At 41.6% G+C, this 20112-nt stretch overlaps 1 protein-coding gene across 28 annotated transcripts in view; it reads right to left on the bottom strand.

The window, feature by feature from the left end:
• The window catches only part of NRXN3 (neurexin 3), a 1187696-nt gene that overhangs the window by 1022711 nt on the left and 144873 nt on the right, over positions 1 to 20112 (bottom strand). The window lies entirely within an intron of this gene.

The raw sequence follows: 20112 nt of genomic DNA, 5'->3' as shown, positions 1-20112 counted from the left end.
TTGCAGAGCAAGGGTCCTTTCCAATCTATACTGACTGCAGGGTCCATGCCACAATCACAGGGAAATTGACTACATGCCATCTTTAGCTTTTATTCTTTGTCCCCCATATAAATTCACCACTGTGATGAATTCACTTTTTAAACAAACCCAACTAGTGCTTGGCAAAATGGGATGATTCAGACTTCCAGTATGTGATGCCACAGCTGTTAAGATCCACCATACCTCATCATGTGCAGCTTCCCAAATCATGTAGGATTTCAATGCCAGCAATAGAACAATCAGAAGTCCAGGCATGTCACATAAATTCAAGATCCACATAGGCAAGCTGTACGAGACATTACAGCCAGAACACAGAACTTGCACATGGAAGCAATCTCTTCCTGGATTAAGTTATCATGGAAACCAGGTGTTCTACTGGTAACTAGAGGGGCAAGTCATTACAGAATTACCCAGAGTAACTTCTCTCACCAGTGTAGTATGTAAAAACATATTAACACTGATAAGAGAAGAGGTAGGTATGGTAAACTGTAAGTAGGAATAAAATTAAAAAATTGTCCAGTGGCATCTTGTTGTTGTTTAGTCATTTAGTCGTGTCCGACTCTTCGTGACCCCATGAACCAGAGCACGCCAGGCACTTCTGTCTTCCACTGCCTCCCACAGTTTGGTCAAAAGTGGCACCTTAGAGCCCAACTAAGTTTGTTATGGGTATAAGCTTTCATGCACATGCACACTTCTTCAGATACACAGATACTTACTCTGTAAGTGGAAATGTCGTGGGAAATCAAATTGGATGTCATAAATCTGAACTGCTCAATTTCAGCCATCAAGACTAGGGTGCGATGTGAAGAATAGCCCACAATGAGTGGCATAGGAGCCAAGGTCCCTTCGGCCCTCCCCATAAAATATTTGAAGGGGCTGTGCTCCCCAAAGTTAAAGGACATTGCCATTCAAATGGTGCACATGCACCGTGTAATATGATTATGTGGGACAGGACTTACCTGCCCCCCGTATTTTATTCAAGTTGGCACCCCAATGATTGGGCTGTCCCCAGTTCTGCTTGCAATATTACTGCAATAAGAACATAAGAAGAGCCTGCTAGATCAGGCCATGATCCATCTAGTCCAGGGGTCAGCAAACTTTTTCAGCAGGGGGCCGGTTCACTGTCCCTCAGACCTTGGGGGGGCAGATTATATTGGGGGGAGGGGAATGAATGAATTCCTATGCCCCACAAATAACCCAGAGATGCATTTTAAATAAAAGCACACAGTCTACTCATGTAGAAAAACCAGGCAGGTCCCACAAATAACCCAGAGATGCAGTTCAAATAAAAGGACACATTCTACTCATGTAAAAACACATTGATTCCCAGACTGTCCACGGGCCGGACTGAGAAGGCAATTGGGCCAGATCTGGCCCCCGGGACTTAGTTTGCTTACCCATGAACTAGTCCATCATCCTGTTCTCAGAGTGGCTGGTGAGAAATCCTCAAGCAGAACCTAAGCTCTAGTGAGCACTACCCCCCACCCCCACCATGGTTTCCAGGAACTGGTATTCAGAAGTGTTACTGCCTCTGTCCATCGCAGCAAAGCATAGCCACCATATCCAGTAGCCACTGATAGCCTTGTGGATTTGTCCATGGATTTGTCCAATTCTCTTCTGAAGCCATCCAAGTTGGTGTCCAGCATTGCTTCCTGCGGGAACGACTTCCATAGTTTAACTATGCCCTGCATGAAGAAGCAACGACAAAGAAGGAATGCTGGCTTTTTTGCCTCCATCCTCCAATCGCATCTCCATTGGATCTGGTGCTGGCCCCGTCATTTTTCTGTCAGCACACTCTGGTCTTTGCTAGGCAGCCAGGAGAAGGAGAGCCTTCCTGGCCAACCAACCTAAACAGAATCAGCACCTTCAAGCAGTGGATCAAACATCAAGCCACCCATAATGGTTTCAGCTGTTCAAGAGGGCTGCTCATGGGGCCCTCATACTTCGGGAGTGAGTTGCATGGCCTGCTGCTTAGCCATCCCTAATTACAGCATATATTCTTGCTTTCATATATTAAAGGATGCTCACCACCAGTTACACATCCCACACATGTATCTATGAGCAAGCCGCAATTCTATAAGTCATCTCTTCATATCTTCACTTTGCATACCAACTTTATCTCAAAATGCTTTAGCATAAAATGCAAACAGAACTGGAAGAAGTTCACATTAAAAGGTCAGAGGCAGGAGCTCTGTCCAAGCATGAACTCATGGTGGTGCTAACTGTAATGAAGGGTTGGAACATGCACACTGAGCCTGCCCCCTCCAATCCTAACCTTCTAGCTTTGAACATTTAGATGTCACAGGGAATCCAAGCACATTCAACTAAACTCTTTCTTCAGGAGTGGAAAGGGCATTGCATGTGAAGAACCTCCACACATCCTGTCCCCTCACACATTTGACCAACACCTGAAAAATGCAGAAAGTTAATTTCAGACATCATAGGTCTATGGAGAGGAATTCCTTCACAGTTGACCATGATGTCTATTCGTTGAGTACTGAAGAGCAACTTGCAATTGCTCTATACAACCAAAGGAACCCTGACATTTAGATATCCATAATCTTAACTGCAGCTCTGATTTTGAAGAACAAACAAGCACAAAAGAAAAACACAGAGAAGAATGAGCACTAAAGTAAAATGTTTGCGATTTAAACTGTATTTAATTCAAGTGAACTCGGTTAAGTAAAGGTATTGTGTAATTAGTCAGCATCTCTTGATGTGGAATTAAGGAAAATCAATGGCCCATGTTAACATTATAAGAAAGAAAGGCAGATCTAACAACTCAGCTGAAGGAATTCTGCTCTCACGAGTTGGCACAATTTAGCTGACTACATCTCATCTTGGGTGTTCAGTGTAATCTGTTACATCCAGATTATTTCTACAGTGCCAACATTATGTGCAGCACATTACAAATAGCAGGCATTGGAGCTCTCCACCACATAGAGCTTGACTTTACAATCTAAAAGTGACACAGGGAAACAACCCAGGAATTGGGGGAAGGGGGTGAAGTCATGGGCGGCCAGGGCAGAATGAAAGACACTGTCAGTGGCACACAATTTTGTTTAGTGAAAATACTGAAGATCTCTGCAATGTCAAGTTCAATTACATGTTGCAGCTGTTTTGGGGACATGCTGGTATTACACCAAAAAGTTTTCTGCAACATACATATAAAAAGTAGACGCAGCATATGAATGTACAGCCATCTATAAAGACAGCCATTTGGGCAACCAAGTTTCCCAAATGGATGACTACAAACGTATTTTACTTCCACACAAACATCTGCTGCAGAAAATACTTCTATAAGAGGATAACATTTCCTGCAACATTCATAATGTAGAACTTTCTCCACAGACAGCCTAGTGCTGAGCATTTCTGCAGCCATCAATGAGACCATGGCACATTAAATGCTTTGTGGAAAATGGTGATTAACTTTTTTAGCTTTAGTTCCCTTTTCCCAGGGAACTCTGTGAATTGTAGATCTGTGGGGGAAAGAAGGGTTTCCCAACTAACAACTCTCAGCACCCTTAGCAAACTGCAGTTCTTCCCGGGATTCTTTGGGGAAAGTCATGACTGTTTTAAAAAGATTGATACTGCTTTAAGCTGTAGTATAGATGGGGTCTTAATTAAGCTATACTTGCATCTAAGATGCACTCAGAATATTCAGAGAACAGTAGAATACTATGGAAGTGGTATGTCTGAGCATAAATATTCAGTGGAACAATAGGGAGCATCACTGATAGATCAGCTAATGCAAAGAAGTTACAAGCCCAGACTGTGCCTCTGCATTTAAGCCTTCCAGCTTCTTTACTTTAGCAAAGCCATCTCATCTCCCAAAATGATGAAGATTATGCCTTAAACAGTTTTCTCTCAACTTTTACCAAGCAAAGTGATCATTTCCCCTAAGATTCCTATCTCTCTGTTTCCTGGCCACCATTCATTGGCACTCAGAACGCCCAGGGGGCCTTAACCCTCTGGAGAGCAAATTCTCCCATTGCCTCTTTTGAATGGAGATTTGACAGCATTTTTCATTTCACTGATCTCCCTCTCCTCCCTCTCTCAGCAGCTGTGAAATGCCCACTGGTTATCAGCCTCATTATGTATGTGGTATCTTGACTGTACATGGCTTGAATGTATTTACATGAATCTAAAGTCTTCCATGATGCTCTAGAGCTTAAATAATTCCTGCTGGAACAACCTCTTTAGTCCATAAGACACAGAAGCTGGATGAGTCTCCTAACTTTCACACTACCTTGCCCACTCAGTTTAAAACTAAATCAATTGCAATCCTTTTGTGAGGGCCTGTCTTCAAAATAGCTAAAGGCCTGTTTCTCAATAGCTAGTCCAAGGCCAACACCTTCCAAGCTTTTCTCCAAGCATCTGTTTCTTCTCTCCTCTTCCTCAGTTACATTCCATGCTGCTTTATTTCTCCCATGCACCCAATTTCCCATTGACACAATTTGCACGTAACACAAACCAAACCATGGTTTAGTGTGAGCTTGCCGGCATATGGGATTTCCTGGAGAGGAAATCAGAGCTGATTTGCTTCTCTAATCCTGCTGCGCTGCTGCAAGCTAAGTGGTTGTTTGGCTTAGTGTATTGTTTGACTCATGGTTTGCCTCACTCCAGACAAAACACAAGCTGGTGTCAAGGTTTGTTTTTGGTTTAGACCCTGCAGTTTGTCTGGAGGAGACAAACCATGAGCCCGGGTTTGGATGGCACACTAATCTAAATCATGGCTTAGTTCACAGCAGTTTAGCAACAGGAGGAATGGAGGAGAAGCAAAGCAGCCATGATCTCCTCTCCAGAGTCCACCTGCTCATGTGTCTGTCCCCAACAATAGGTATTCAGATACACCAGTGCTATATTATGAAAACTACCAGCCCTAGCAGGCCTTGTTAGCCTGCTTGATAAACTCAGTCCCAGTAAAAACAGTCTCTTTCTCCATCATCAGGGAGGGGGGGAACACCCACAGATATTTTTGACTGTTCTACACTCCCACAGACCCCCTAAATGGAGTTGGTTGTCTGCAGCTCATAGTTTGAGAACCTCTGCATTAAATCATATCAAACAAATGAAAGAGTTGCTTACATCGAAGCACCATATGTAAGCAGTTTCCATGTCACTCATTTTATTTATTTCACACACTGGCATGCCTTCTTTCAATTTGCAACTCTTCCAAGGCAGCTCACAGCATTCTTTTAAAAAAAGCCAATTATCAAATACAAAATAAAGCTGTTTTTGACTTTGGCTGTTGTTGTTTTTAATGGGGTTCCTAAACATTTTGACAACGGAGCCTTACTGAGCTTCTGAACTGGTGGATTCCCTTTCAGACTTGCATTATGTGCTGCTTCATTGCTTTGAGTCACCCTCTTTCAGATGTGGCAGCTCCAAGGCAAATGTGACAGGCTACAATATACAGCACAGATGAGGGTCAGGGATGCTCCTTCATTTCGTCACTGCATTAACCCAAGCAGCGCAAGGGAAATGTTTCTAAGAAGCTATTTAAAGGGCAGCACTTGCTGGAGTCACAGCCACATCCGCCTAGGACATTTACTTTGTTAGGAATGATTTACCCCTTCAGAAATGGAAGGCCTGAGTCACATCCTGGTAATGACAACTGAATCACTGGCTGGAGAAATAAAAATGGCATTGCTCAGCCCAGCCTTGTCTTTTCAAATGTCTGTACCAGCCTGTATCCTATAACCTGATGAACAATTACAAATCTCCCCTCCCTTCATCAAAAAGAACAATGACTGAATGAACACTAGACAGGGATAGCCTGTTGTCTTTGCTCTGGTAACCTCTAGGTAGATCACTGTAATGTGTTATACATAGGGCTGCCTCTAAAGATCGATCGGAAACTTCAGCTTCGGCCAGGTTGCCCACTGGGCAAGGCAGTTTGAGCACATTACACTGATCCTGGCTTGATTGCACTGGCTGCCAATTAGTTTCGGGGCCCAATTCAAAGTGCTGGCTTTGACCTATAAAGCCTTTAACAGCTCAGGAACTCAATACCTCAAGGATCACCTCTTCTCAAATGAACTGGCCCTGCAATCATAATCTGAGACCCTTCTTTGTGTGCCTCCTGAACAAGAGGTTCAGAGGGTTGCAACACAAGAACGGGCCTTTTTTGTTGTGGCTCCCCATTTGTGGAATGCTCTCCCTAGGGAGGCTCACCTGGTGCCTTCAACATATATCTTTAGCTGCCAGATGAAAACGTTTCTCTTCAATCAGGCATTAGGTTGATTAACATTCTATGGCTTTTAAAATGTGTTTGTGGGACAGGTTTTATTGGTTTGTGTTTATGTGTTTTTTAAATGTATTTTGTATTCTCATTTTGTGTTTTTCTGTTGTGTTTTTGTGTTTTTCTGGGATCTTCAGCTGAAAGGCAGTACACAAAATAATAATAATAATAATAATAATAATAATAATAATAATAATAATAATAATAAATTCCAAACTTGTTCCCAGAGTTGTACCTCTAATTCTTCTCCAAAATCTTTTCGCAATTTTAGTCTTAATGAACTGAGAGGAAGGGTGGTCAATTGTGTAAGGATTTAATATAGTTGGGAGATGATTTTCTTTCCCAGTGGGTTGAATGTGTAGAGCAGTTGCTCAAAACTATTTAAGCCATGTAATGCTTGAGTCGTTATATTTGGCTGATTTAAAAATTATAGAATCTGGTATATGTCTAGCCAACCACATTGTATATCTCCTAATATAAAATTTATTTCTGGAGCTGTAAGGGGCTTTTGATTAGTGTAGAAGTCTCTGAGTTTATATACTCCCACTGTTTCCCACCTATTCCTGCATTGCAGGGGGTTCTACTAGATGACCTTTGGGGTCCCTTCCAAGTCATCCAACTCTATATGATTCTATGAGCCTGAATTGGCTGCTGTGCAAAAGGAAGAGTGCTGAGTTATTGCAACTAAGGAGGAATCAAATGGTAAAAGTTTTGGTGTCCATTTTTTCCACGTGGTCAAATCTGACTTTAGAACAGGGTTAATAATGGAGTAATCATCACTTATTTTGATATCCAAACCCTGGTTAATTTTAACGATGGTGTATGAAGCAAGTCAACATCAAACTATGGATTCTGAAGCTGACTTGTGTCAACAAAACACTATTAAGATTAACCACACTTTAGGATTTGGGTGCTTTATGAAAATCCAGTTAATCTAAAATGGAAGCAAAAGCTTCTGATCTCCTAGTTTTAATCTCAAAGTGAGTTTCAGAGCATTCCTGAATTTGTTTTATCCTGATGGTCCTTCACAATTATGAACATTAGGTGGAATGTGGAATAGGGAGGGATTTGTGTGCAGCAGTAAGGCAGAGGGACGGAGAAGCTTGCATCTGATTTTATGGCTTGCTCTAGTCCCAAAACTCTGTTTTCTTTCAGTTATAGGGTTTAGAAATGTAGAAAGTTTCATTTTAGACACAAAAGTGTGTGCACTCCGGTCCTTATGTCAGTTTTACATGTGAACCCAGTCACATTCTTGACTATAATAAGTACCACCACTGATGAATGTCATAAATGGTTATCTAAATACTTTTGAGCCTTGATTTTAATTTCATCAAGTACAAGTTGGGAGGTGCAGGGGGGAATGGAAAGAACAAAGTGGGCATCACAAGCATATTGTATGAAAGCAAAGTGTTCGTGCTGAAGACTTGAAAGAATGTTTATGCAATTTGCATCAAACAAGGAATGGAAGTAAATTTGTCTGAAAAGTTATTTAGCATGCTTTTGCTATTCAGTTAGATTCAAGATCTTAAATTGGCTTCACGCATGCTTAGGTCAAACCACTTTCAGAAGACCTCATTTCAATTAAAAGCAAAACCCAATGGAGGAGGAGCTGTCAGAGGCTTAGAAATTGAGGATGGATGTGTAAGCCTATTGCAGGCCATGGGTGCAAGGAAGGAGCCTCCTCACTTTTATTTTAAATTATTATTCCCCAAATATAGTGCAGTTGGTTTCTTGAACTACAGCTTGCACAGATGTTGGAACAGAGTTGTTATGGCACAGTAATAAGTAAAATGCTTCTCTATACTGTTCCAACAGTCATTCCTTTATTATCATGGCCTTAATTGCTCTGTGCGATCATCTATCATATGTTATCTCTGAGGTTGTTCCTCTTCTGTATCTAGATATGGCACTGATATCCATTTCTGTTATATATAACAGAGCTATAAGAACATTTTCTATTCCTAGTAAACACATTACATTTTTAGGGAACCATTTTCCAAATGGAATATGGAATTCTTCCATATCCACAAAAATGATGATCACTTGAAATCTCATTCAAATGTCTCAACCACAGTAAGTTCGTTTCTCATCTGCAAAATTCAACCAAGAAGAAACAGAAGCACCATCCCATGCTCCAAAAAATATCTCCTGGGATCTTTCCTCTTCCCTCAACACTAAATTCCCAGGCCTCTGACATCTCTTCTTCTTTTGTACTTTGCACCACTGAAGTTGAAGACAAGAGCAATTCATTTTTCTTGGATTGAAGCTCCCTTGGGCAATAGCAGTTTGGCAAGCAAGAACGGCTGCCTTTTTAACTCTTCTGCTGAACTGTTTGACAAGGGAAAATCCCTAGGCATACAATTGGCTAAAGGAAAAACAGACACCCTACTACAATCAACCATATTGCCCACCTTTTCAAGAGTTTTAGTGTAGAGCAGCATTCCAGGTGTGAGCCCCTACTTGCAGTCCAAAGTGATACAGCCCAAACAGAGGTTTACTGAGGTTTACTAGACCTCAGTTGCAGGAGAAACACAGTGTTGGACAAGCTCATTATATAAAGTTGGTCAATACTGACAAGATGGCTGCAGAGCAGCACTGGAAAGCATTAGTGAAATAATGGTTCATTCCCCACAGATATGTGTCTAACACCTTCATTATACACCTTCCAGAGGATGCTGAAGACTTATTCATCCTGCCTTTTGATACTTTTTAGGACTCACCTTATTTTTTTATTGTAAGTTGTTTTAAACTGTTTTTGATAGTGTGTTTTAATGTTCTAACCCACCCCAGACTCCTTAGGTGAAGGACATATTATTACTACTACTAATAATAAATGCATTGTATGTGCAACCAGCCTTCTTTGAATCCTTCCATGGCTATAAAGGTAAAGGTAAAGGTACCCCTGCCCGTACGGGCCAGTCTTGACAGACTCTAGGGTTGTGCGCCCATCTCACTCAAGAGGCCGGGGGCCAGCGCTGTCCAGAGACACTTCCGGGTCACATGGCCAGCGTGACATCACTGCTCTGGCGAGCCAGAGCCGCACACGGAAACGCTGTTTACCTTCCCGCTAGTAAGCGGTCCCTATTTATCTACTTGCACCCGGGAGTGCTTTTGAACTGCTAGGTTGGCAGGCGCTGGGACCGAACAACAGGAGCGCACCCCGCCGCGGGGATTCGAACCGCCGACCTTTCGATCGGCAATCCCTAGTCACTGAGGCTTTTACCCACAGCGCCACCCGCGTCCCCATGGCTATATGCCGTAGCAAAAATATATGGCATTATACAGAACACTGTATCAGGCATCAAAGGGGGAAGGCAGATGGAATGGAATTATCCTCTGTCTTACATTAATGTTTGAGCTAGAGGAGGTTTCAGAGGCCAGATTTCTTGGTTCAGGTTCCAAGACGCAGTTTTCTGAGTCAGGAAGTGCATGCTTTGGCAACACCTCTAAATGAAAATAACCATATCCACATCTTTGTAGTGTACAAATGGTGAAGCAGCCTCCTGGAACATGACCCAATAATGTGTCTGGGATTCTGATTGACCATGCCAGTATATGACTTGATATCTCATTGATTTGCCTGTGAATGTTTGAATTGACTTCATTTAAAAATATTTTACTTTAGATAATGCCAAGTGATATTTAAGTGTAGCTTTGGTCTCCATTGGCTGATTCATACCCAATAGCCATCAGTAGATTTTACTCATCAAATGATTAGTACATATATATAGATTGGCCCACAAACTATTTTCTGGTCATTTTCCTACCATGAGTTTTCAGAATACAAACAGGGAAAGCAAGATCGGAAGCAGCTGGGAGCTTTTTATACAAAGATGTGTTAAGGGATCCAGTATTTACACAGTTAAAACAGTAGTCAAAATAAAATTGCACAGCCCTACTTATAAAGGTTTAGAAGTCATTAAACCCAGGGTCTGTTTGAATCTGCTATGTATGATTCTGAAGTCCCTTTCAACATTCAAGGGTATTTGGATCAGTGACTTTTCCAATTGGGGTCCATTATCACTGCAAGATGCTATGGGAGCTGCTTTTGCAGCATTCACAACTGGAACAGATGTTGCAATTACAAGGCACCTCTCAAGGGGTCTAGTTTTGTGCAATTGTCCTCCCAAATTTAAAGACCCAGGAGACTGGGCTAGCTCAAATGAGCAAGACCATGGACATCAGGGGCCTTTCCAGAACCAAGCTACAATCTCTGTTATTTCCAGCACTTAGGCTCCCTGCAAGGCCAGACTCTTCACTCCACTGCACAAAATCATCATGCTGAGTGTTGTCCAGCAGCACCTGAGCTTTAGCAACAACTGTGCTTTAGAACAGTCCATTAGCACACCAACCTTAATGAAAATGGAAGCTGCTAATGAAGCCAAGAGGCAGCAGCCACCTCCACTTTACAGAGGGCAATTAAGCTGGGTGGAAGAAGTGGCAATAATATTAATACCTGATAGTGCATTACTGATGCTATGGCCAAACTTTCAGCTTCTTCTTCTTTTAAAGTTGTTTACCTGTAACATACTATGTCCTATCTTTGGCTGATGCTACAAAAATGTTTCCTATAAAATGAAGATAGCCATTCCAAGGAAATTCAGCATATGAATAAAACAAGGACCTAGAAAACAAGGACACATTGGGGCAGTTATGAATGAAAGAACTAATGGGCTCCATCCATCCAACCCACAAACACATCAGTGAAACTTGGACACCAGCTAGAGACTGTGTGTTTCGACCAACCCAGTGGTCAAGTCCAAAGGTTTCATTTGTCATCATCATCATCATCAAACCTTTATTGGCATCACATACAAACATTCAGAATAAATAAGCCAGTGCGATCTCGTTGCCATTTCAACAGTACAGTCATTTGCCAAAGGGAAGTGCAATATTTCATTTATGCAGCTTTTAAAAATGGAAAACGTTTGCATCACAGATCAAGCCTTTAACCCTATCAGTTTCAGTGGAACTGAGCCAACTTCAATCCAAATATTCTGGCCTATATGATTTGTAGATTTAGCTGCCTGAATTTAAGATCCAGTACATACATGAAGGAGGTTTACACACTCTTGCATGGCACACTGTAGCTAGGGAATTGCATATGCCACCATGAGAAACGAGAAGTTCCTGTACATGTGTCAAAAAGAAGGGCTGTAGGCTAGTGCTCTCCCTTGCGTGCTAGTTTTCTTTGTGAAGGGGGGTGGCTTTGTTGAAGGGGCTAGATATTTGATTCCCCCACTTGTAGATGAAGTGTGAGAAAGGGTTGCAGCAGGTAGAGCATCAGCTTTGTATACAGAAGGAATCAGCAAGTAGGGGTGGGAGGGACCCTTTCTGAAACCCTGGAGAGCCACTGCCAGTCTGTGAATACAATACGAAGCTAAATGGTCAAATGTTCCAACTCAGGCAGCATCCTATGGTCCTATGTGATACAGTCTAGGAAAAGCTGTTCAGAGGAGTTTCTTGCATGTGAAGACTGGCTCTATGCTTGGCCACTAATATCAGAGCATTTCACAATCAACTTTAGTAGGGCTGGGGTTACACCCATTGCAGATACTTATATCCTTTACCCTCTCTATGGTGATTCACACCTTTAATATGCTATCCTTCTAAGAAGTGTAACAGGGAGCGAGAAGACACAGAATGTTGAGTCCCAGTCCCACACCAGCCATTGTATCACCTCATTAAAGAAGCATTAAAAAAAAGTTTCCCACATGGCTTTCCTCATTATTCTTGGCAAGTACCTATCAACCAGCTCCTTCAACATTACTGAAGTAGATATGTATGTCAGTCAGAAGTGAATTAGTTTTCCCAGTAAGATTATATATGGGGCACTGTGTCAATGAACACCATGTAGTTTAGATTGATTAGTTCTACCACCGGCTCTCACTCCTTAATTTGCTAGTTTAAAACATGCACGCGCACGCACACACAAACACACACACACACACACACACACACACTAAGTCTATCTATAGTAAAGTATTCTATTTCTGTTATCCAGAAAATTCTGTCCTGTGAAGTTACGTATATATGTTTCTTGGTATAATTTCCTATTTTTCTGTAGTTGTTGATAGATTTCAAAAAACATGATTTCTGGTTTGCTTCACTGTATAAGCTTTGAAGCAAAAATAGTAATGCTCATAAAGCATTGAGTGGGTTGGAGCAGACATGGGACAGTAAAGCAAGCAGTGACTCATAAGCAGAAATCCTATACACGCTTATTTGGAAGTAAGCCTACTGAATTCAACAGAACTCACTTAGGTGTAGGATGAGGCTAGCTAGTGTAGCATTATGGGAAAGAGATTGGTGTACAAGTCAAAAAGTCATCTACTTGAATCTTACCAGCGCAATGAACTCACTAGGTCAGCCTTCCCCAAGCTGGTGCCCTCCAGATGTTTTGGACCACAACTCCCATCAACGCCAGCCAGCACAGTTGTGTCAGCTGGGGCTGATGGGAGTTGTAATCCAAACCATCTGAAGGGTACCTGGGGGAGGAGGCTGACCTACACCCTCTTGGGCACTCTACCTCAGCTTCAGCCCGCTCTCACCAATATATGGGGTTATAATTACAGATGCTTGAAGAATTCAGCTTGCAGCTCCGGAACGAATGTGCAAATCACAACTTAGTTTGCTTTCACACTTCCTGAATGTTTTGACACAGTTCTCAGCTTAAAAAAGAAGTATCACTTTTAGAAATATGTATTGATTTGAAATACTTAGTAAAATGCCAAATTCCACATGAAACATGAAAAGAGGACATAATGGGTTTGTGGATGAATATATGCAAAAGTGAAGTGTTCCATAAGTAGACTGATTCCTCCAACCTGAAATATAACAGCACTGGTCTAACTTTCAGAGTTGGTCTTACAAAATGGCAATAGCCCTATTCTCTTTCTTTGTTTAATCAACACAACAAGAGGTGAGAGAGAGGGAGGACATGCTCCCTAGCTCCATGCTCCCATCGCCATCTCCCTTCACAACTTGGAGAAATGACTTCTGAAGTGGGGACCTTTGCTACCTGTATAAGAGGAAACAAAGAGCCTGCTGGATCAGCCCAGTGGCTCATGTCATTCAGCATCTTGTTCTCACAGTGAACAACAGGATGTCCATAGGAAGCCTGCAAGCAGGACCTGAGTGCCAAAACATTCTGCCCACTTGCAGTTTCTAGGAACTTGTATTCAGGAGCATACTGCTTCCTTTTTGTGGAGATAAAACTTAACCATTGGTAGCCTTATCCTCCATGAATTTGTCCTTAAAAGCCATCTACGTTGGTGGCCATCACAGCCTCTTATGGGAGCGAATTCTGTAATTTAATTATGTACGGTATGAAGAAGTACTTTCTTTTGTCTGTCCTGAATCTTCCAAAATTCAGTTTCATTGGATGACCCCAAGTTCTCATGTTATGAGAGTGGAAGAAAATCTTCTCCCTATCCCCCTTTTTGGGGGGAAACGGTGATATTGGGTTGTTGTTTTTATTTTGATTATATATTTTGTGGTTTTATATTTTGATTTTGTTCTGTGAACGGCCCTGGGACCTCCGTGTATAAGGGGGCATATAAATTCAATAAATAAATAATAGCTATCCAATGGAATAAGAGCAAGCCTGTATGAAAACACTTTGGAGCAACCTCTCAACTTGTAAGGCTACCCAGCACCCAGCGAATTGCAACTGCTGTGGATGCTGCATTTAAATGTTGGTACTGCTGATGTGAGAACCACTTGAGGTTGTGCATGCCCAGTAACAAACTAATTGTCATGTTGATACAGCCAAATCTTGCCTTAATAAGTTGGAATGTGCACAAACGTCAGACGCTCACTTGCAGCCACTTTGTTCTTCCCTTAGCATGAGTCATGAAACAAGTCAGAAAGCTGCTGTTAACCATTTTGCTGCTTCGTCCAAACTGGGAGACTATGGTTGATAACTTCCAAACAATCCAAAATATGAGATTGTGGTTTAGCATTGGCTTCCAGAGCCTAGGTTATTTGGAAGCTATAAACCATATCTTCCAGTTCAGATGTAATGGAAATTTATGGTTAACTGCATCTTTCTGGCTTTTTTGCTCACTTGCATGAAGGAAGAAGCAAAGCAGCTGCATGTGAGTGCCTGAAGCTCATGCATCTCTCGGTTTATTAAGCTGAGATTTGATCATGTGAATGATCCAAATCATGATATGTAAAACATCTCAGCCACAGTTGTTTCCATGTGCTCCAAGAAAGTTAATTTATTGACACTTATTTGGTGGCAGGTAAGATCTATGCATCAGATATCAGCATTCTGGATGTTAGGTCAATGGGGGTTTGCAGGTGTCGATTGCCACTTCAATACCTGTTAATAATGTACCATCTGAATCAATCATCAGTGCATTGACTACATAGAGAAAATGGAAATGCAAATTAAAAATGCAGTTGGCAAAGTAATGAGTGAAAGGAGACTTCCTGAAGCTGTGTAGTGTGCTCCATCCTTTGTAATGTTCTTGTATGATAGCTTTCAGCAAAACTAAGATCCCATTGTAGTCTCCAACCCTTGGGCATTCCCAGGATGAATCAATGAACCAGCTTGATTCGGGTTCTCCCCATGCCATGGCTAGGCATTCAGAATGGACTCTGTCAACCATCCCCAACACCTGGTGCCCTCTATTTACACTGTCACTACTTAAACATAATATTTCCAGGCAGCTGAAGCAATAACAATAATACAAAGTTCTGTTGGCTGGAAAAAGTGGCCTGTTGTGTACTCTCACTTGTGCTGCTGCATTATTTGTACTCCTGGGAAGCCAAAAGACCTACAATTTAACCTTCCCATGAATGGATTGAATAACTAGCTCTATTTACAGCTGTTTATGTAGCATCCCAGAAGGCAGTAGGCAAACACCTGAACATTGGCAGTCACCTGCCTGTAACCAGAGCCCTGTCGTGTAATAAATATGCAGCCCATCAAGAGCCAGCCGGATAATCTGGTAATAAGAGATGCTTGATTTCATTTTGTTCTTTCATCATCCCCCTTTCCTTCTCCCTTGCATGTACTCTATACAATTTATGGGAGCAAAGCAAAATCTCCATATACAATGAAAGTTAACCATCCCATTTCCTGGCAAACTGTAGGACTCATATCTCCCAATAAATGTTTATTTAGTTTTTATTTGCCAATATCGTAAGTTGATTCTTTCCCACCAGTCATCAACTAAGCAAACAGAGCTTGCAACAAAAGGCAGTTTTGCAAAGAATACAATACACAGCTTAGGAAATGCATGTTTCTAAATATTGGTCTGATATGCCTGCAGCTACTCACATATGGCTAATGGCAAATGCAGTGTTAAAATCATTAGTGGGAGTTCATTCCCTGGGTTCTGTGGTTTTGCCTTTAGCTCACTCTATAACTTATGCAGACAGCTAATAGTGAGACCAGAGCCAAATAACTTATATGGAAGGATACCAATCAAACTGTGATGCTACAAAGCCAAACCTCAGACTTAGTCCATCACTTGAGGCTGCTGTCTATCAAACTCTTGGCCCTCAGTCATGGGGTGGACTGTGCTACATACCCTTTGAAAAAGCCGGTCCAACAACTTCTAGTGGAATGTGCCTACTGTCTACACCTTCCAAGAAAAGCAGCTTGATGGAGTTGTACCAGACACCTTTCTGTCTACATAGTCTTAAAACCATCTCACTAACTTCTCCTGTAAAATATAAGAAGGCCAATGGTCTATCTAGTGCAGTATCCTATTCTCATAGTGGACAATTAGATGCCTATGGGAATCCAGGAAGGAGGATCTGACCCCAACAGTTCCCCATACTGCCTCCAACAGTGGAAGGATAATATAGCCATTTATAGTCTCCATGGAAATAAGGCAGAACACCAACAATACTCCATGAAAGATCTGCCCCCTTGTTTTTGAGATTCAGTTTCCCAACTGTCTCTTTGCAGTATTCAAGCTATTAAGGATCATGATATACTGACATGAGATGGAGGAGGGCCTGGGTATGGGCTCTGTATATTTCTTAGTAGGCTACTGAGAAACCGGGGTGGGAAATATCACAACAGGCCAGGCTCAAACTACATATAGAAGCACATAAAAGCTAAAAATGGATACTGGAGGTAGTTACTTGGTTAATGACTCAGGGCCGATTCACACTTTATGGTGGTAGGCATGTTTGCTATGTTCACAACAGTGTTCTATGAGACAGGCAGCCATCTGCTGAGGGATGTTCTAGCTCTGAGTTTCCTGCATCAAGCAGGGGGCTGATCTACACCACCCCCTCCAGCTCTATGATTCCAAGTATGATCAGAAGACATAGCCAGGGAGATGCTTTTGCAAAGTGCGAATCAACCCATTAGTTACTTGGTTAGGATACAGTTATCCAGCAGGTATTTATTGCTTTTCAACAAGCTTTAACAATGTGGTAGACAGCACAACATTTAGAAACAAAATCTTTAAAAAAGAAAATGAAGCTGAAACAGCTAAAATGCTATTTTAAAAACCCAACTGTCTGTTAAATGTCCAGCAAAACATTGTGGCTAGTAAATAATCAGTGCTGTAGAGGAAGCAAAATAAATACGAGGAATAAAAATTCAGAGCTGCAGGGCAATTACAGAAAAGACCCTGCTACATGTGTTGGGCAATCCTGACTTCCATAACTGCCGCCATTTGCAAAGGGGTCTCATTCTGATGATCCCACATTTGGAGGGAGGGGGTGTGATTCATTGGAGGAGGCTTTCTGGACTTTAAAAACTTAGCAAATCAAGCAAATTCATTTGCATAGGATATTTCCTGAAAGTTCAGCTTAAACCATTATTGAGACATAAACATTCTCTTCAAACAGTCAAGGGAAACAGTAGTCACCTGGTGAAAGTTTGACTTAGACTTAGACCACTTATTATGCTCATGGGAAAGCTATACAAGAACTGCCACAACAAACGATTTCAGCAATATTGTGAGATCACTGGGAGGGGAAAGGGATGCAGTCAATTACAAGATAAACATAAGAAATATTAAGTGGAGGAAAATGTTAATGGCTATACTTTATCCTTCTTAGAGTCTTAATTTACAACTGAATCAGCAAAATATTGTGCAGAGATAATATTGGACCCCCGGAAGCCTTAAAAGGAAATATTCAGCACTAGATTACTGTGAAAAGCATTGTAGAAATGCAAATGCCAATCTGAGAGTAAAGTTACAGGTACGTCTCAGAACCAGGCTGAGCACTGAACTTTTATTTTCATGATTTTTAGAGTATCACCACTTCACCAGTTGTACAGGAGCTGCAAGACCCTATATTTAGTTGGATACTTAAAGACTCATTAGTAGCAAATAAATCAGTGTTGCAGAAGTGGGATGATACAGTGACTCCAAAGGGAGTTGCACAGGTTTTGCAGGTGGTAAAATTAGTTTCTCATTAGGAGAGCGGTCTACAATGAGAAAGGCTGAATGAACCTTGCAAGCTCTGGAAAACTTCCTAGCTCTGTCTGAGGATCCATCTTTGTGTAAGCAAATCTCCTGCAGAGCAGTATATATAACAATACATTGCCTGGGTCACATTGGGCTCATTATGGCAGAATATTGTGGGTGGTAGAGAAGCAGATGAAGTGAATGGGTGGGTCTGTGTTGTATATTGTTTGCATTGTGTGCTGAAAACAAATACCATTTATATTTTAAAGAGCCAAGGCAAATGCCACCAAACTATTTACAGGGGATTTGAAATACACTAGGCTGCTGCTGCTGCTTACAGTATGAAATTGTTACTGGAACAGTGAAAGGTAATCAGCTTCTGGCATGAGAGGCTGAACAGCAGCATTCAAAGGATAAGGCACAATTATGTGTCAGTTAATGCCAGTGTAGAGCATGGATGAGGGGGGATCTGGGTTCAAATCCCCACTAAACCGAATCTGCTAATTTGAATTCCTTCTGGTTGTATGGAAGTGCAAGACCCAGGAGATATGAAAACATAGCAGGCAGGGTGGACCATATCACCATATATAATGGTAGGGGGTGAAAAAGGCTAAAAGGGATGACTCCATCTTGAAGTCTTTGAAGGATTGTTCCTTAACCTGGAAGCCTCCAGATGTCTCGGACTATTATGTATGTATGGGCTACTCTTTATTTCAAACAAACTCAGAACAGGTCCCATTCAAATAAAAACATACAATAAAAAAAAATCAGTCAAAACAATATAACCCTCTCATATTTATTTATTTGTGGATTTTACAATACTCATTATTCCTGACCACTGGCCATGTTGGCTGGGTTGTATCCCAAGACATCTGGGAGGCACTAGGTTGGGGGAGGCTGCGCTGAAGGCTTTGATATGGTGCTCTTGAGTGGGTAGGGCAAAGAGAACTAGGTAAGCACATCAAAAGACTTTTCCTTTTCTCACATGTAGACAGGTCAGATGATGAAAATCGAGGAGACACAAAACTAAACAACAGAAAGACCTTTCTGACGTTAAGAGCTGTTCAAAGCAGCAATGACCTCCTCGGAAAGTAGTGAACTCTTCCGTTATGGGAGGTTTTTAAGCAGAAGTTGGATGGCCGTTGGTCATGGATGCTTTAGTTGAGATTCCTGCCTCACAGAGGGTTGGACTAGATGAGTTTTGTCCGTTACAAATCTACAATTATATTATTCCAAAACACTTGTATGATCCCCAGAGACGACACTGTACATGTTTGTCTGTACACCACTGCAGCCCAAACCACTTAAGTGGTAAGAGGAAATTACTCTAAGTAGATAATCTTTTGGTGCTAACTCTCAGTCAGGAAGTTCTCCCTACTGTGAAATGCCCACTGGATGGAAATTAGTTCATTCCACTTCTGAAATTAAAGAGTAATTTGGGAGCAAAGGCCAAACTGCAAGTTACCTTGAATCATGTGCTACTTTCCTTTCTGGGCTGGACGCATGTGTGCATGTGTTTCAACAATAGCAGAGGGAGGGCAGATGTTGAAAAGACTGCTTAATTCTCTCCCCTCCGGCAATTTTTCAGTTCAAAATTGCCTCCTCAAGTTATTTTTCTCTGCATGTGGGGAAAATATAGATACCTCAGCTTTTGATTGATAACCCTGTTTTTCAGCTAAAACAAATGAATCACTAGGGAGAAGATGCCTAGATCTTGCATCTGGCTTTGCCCTTTGGAAATATCACTCATGCATGCTGCTAGAACCCCTCCACTTCTGATGTAGGGCTGAAGATACAATGTGAGCTGCTTCCAGTTAGGTCTTTTGCAAAAGATATTCTTTCATGGGGTAGCAGGGTGTTTTCCCCAAAACATCCAGGAAGCCCTTTCCTGTTGAGAACTGCAAGGGCTTTCACTTCCAGAGATTCCTTCTTAACACTGGCTAAACCAATGATTTTCCTCCTTGAACTTTTAATCCTTGCCACTGATTTACAGTGGCACTATCATCCATTTTTGATATCACATTTGTAGTTTGGACTCCTTCTTCTATCATACAAGGTTCTTCTTTGGTAATTTACTTTTTAAAGGCTCGATTTCTTTCTGCTCCCTGTTGTGACTTTATGACAAACCCTGACTGTTGTTTTCCTGGCTATTTTCTGTTCCTTCTTTTAGACTGCTTTGTGCAGAGCTCCTTTTATCACACCTTGACCAAGCCCTTTTTCAAACTTCGTTTCTATTCAATGATACTCTTCTCTCTTTTCCTGTGAATTATGGAAATTCCCACTCTGCAGTTAATAAAATGGCTATAGTTCATGACTTGTTCTTGTGTTACAATTTTTTACTGCTAGCTCTCAAACCAACCAATCTGGATTTTTGTAACAGATTCTGTAACACCTGAATCTCTTATCACTTGGTTTCCCATCATTCTTTCACTCTCCTCT

This window comes from Podarcis tiliguerta (assembly GCF_965153285.1).
Source record: "Podarcis tiliguerta genome assembly, chromosome: 1".
Classification (NCBI taxonomy): Eukaryota; Metazoa; Chordata; class Lepidosauria; order Squamata; family Lacertidae; genus Podarcis; species Podarcis tiliguerta.
The sequence above is the reverse complement of the archived record's forward strand: the minus strand, read 5'-3'. Positions and strand labels throughout refer to the sequence as shown.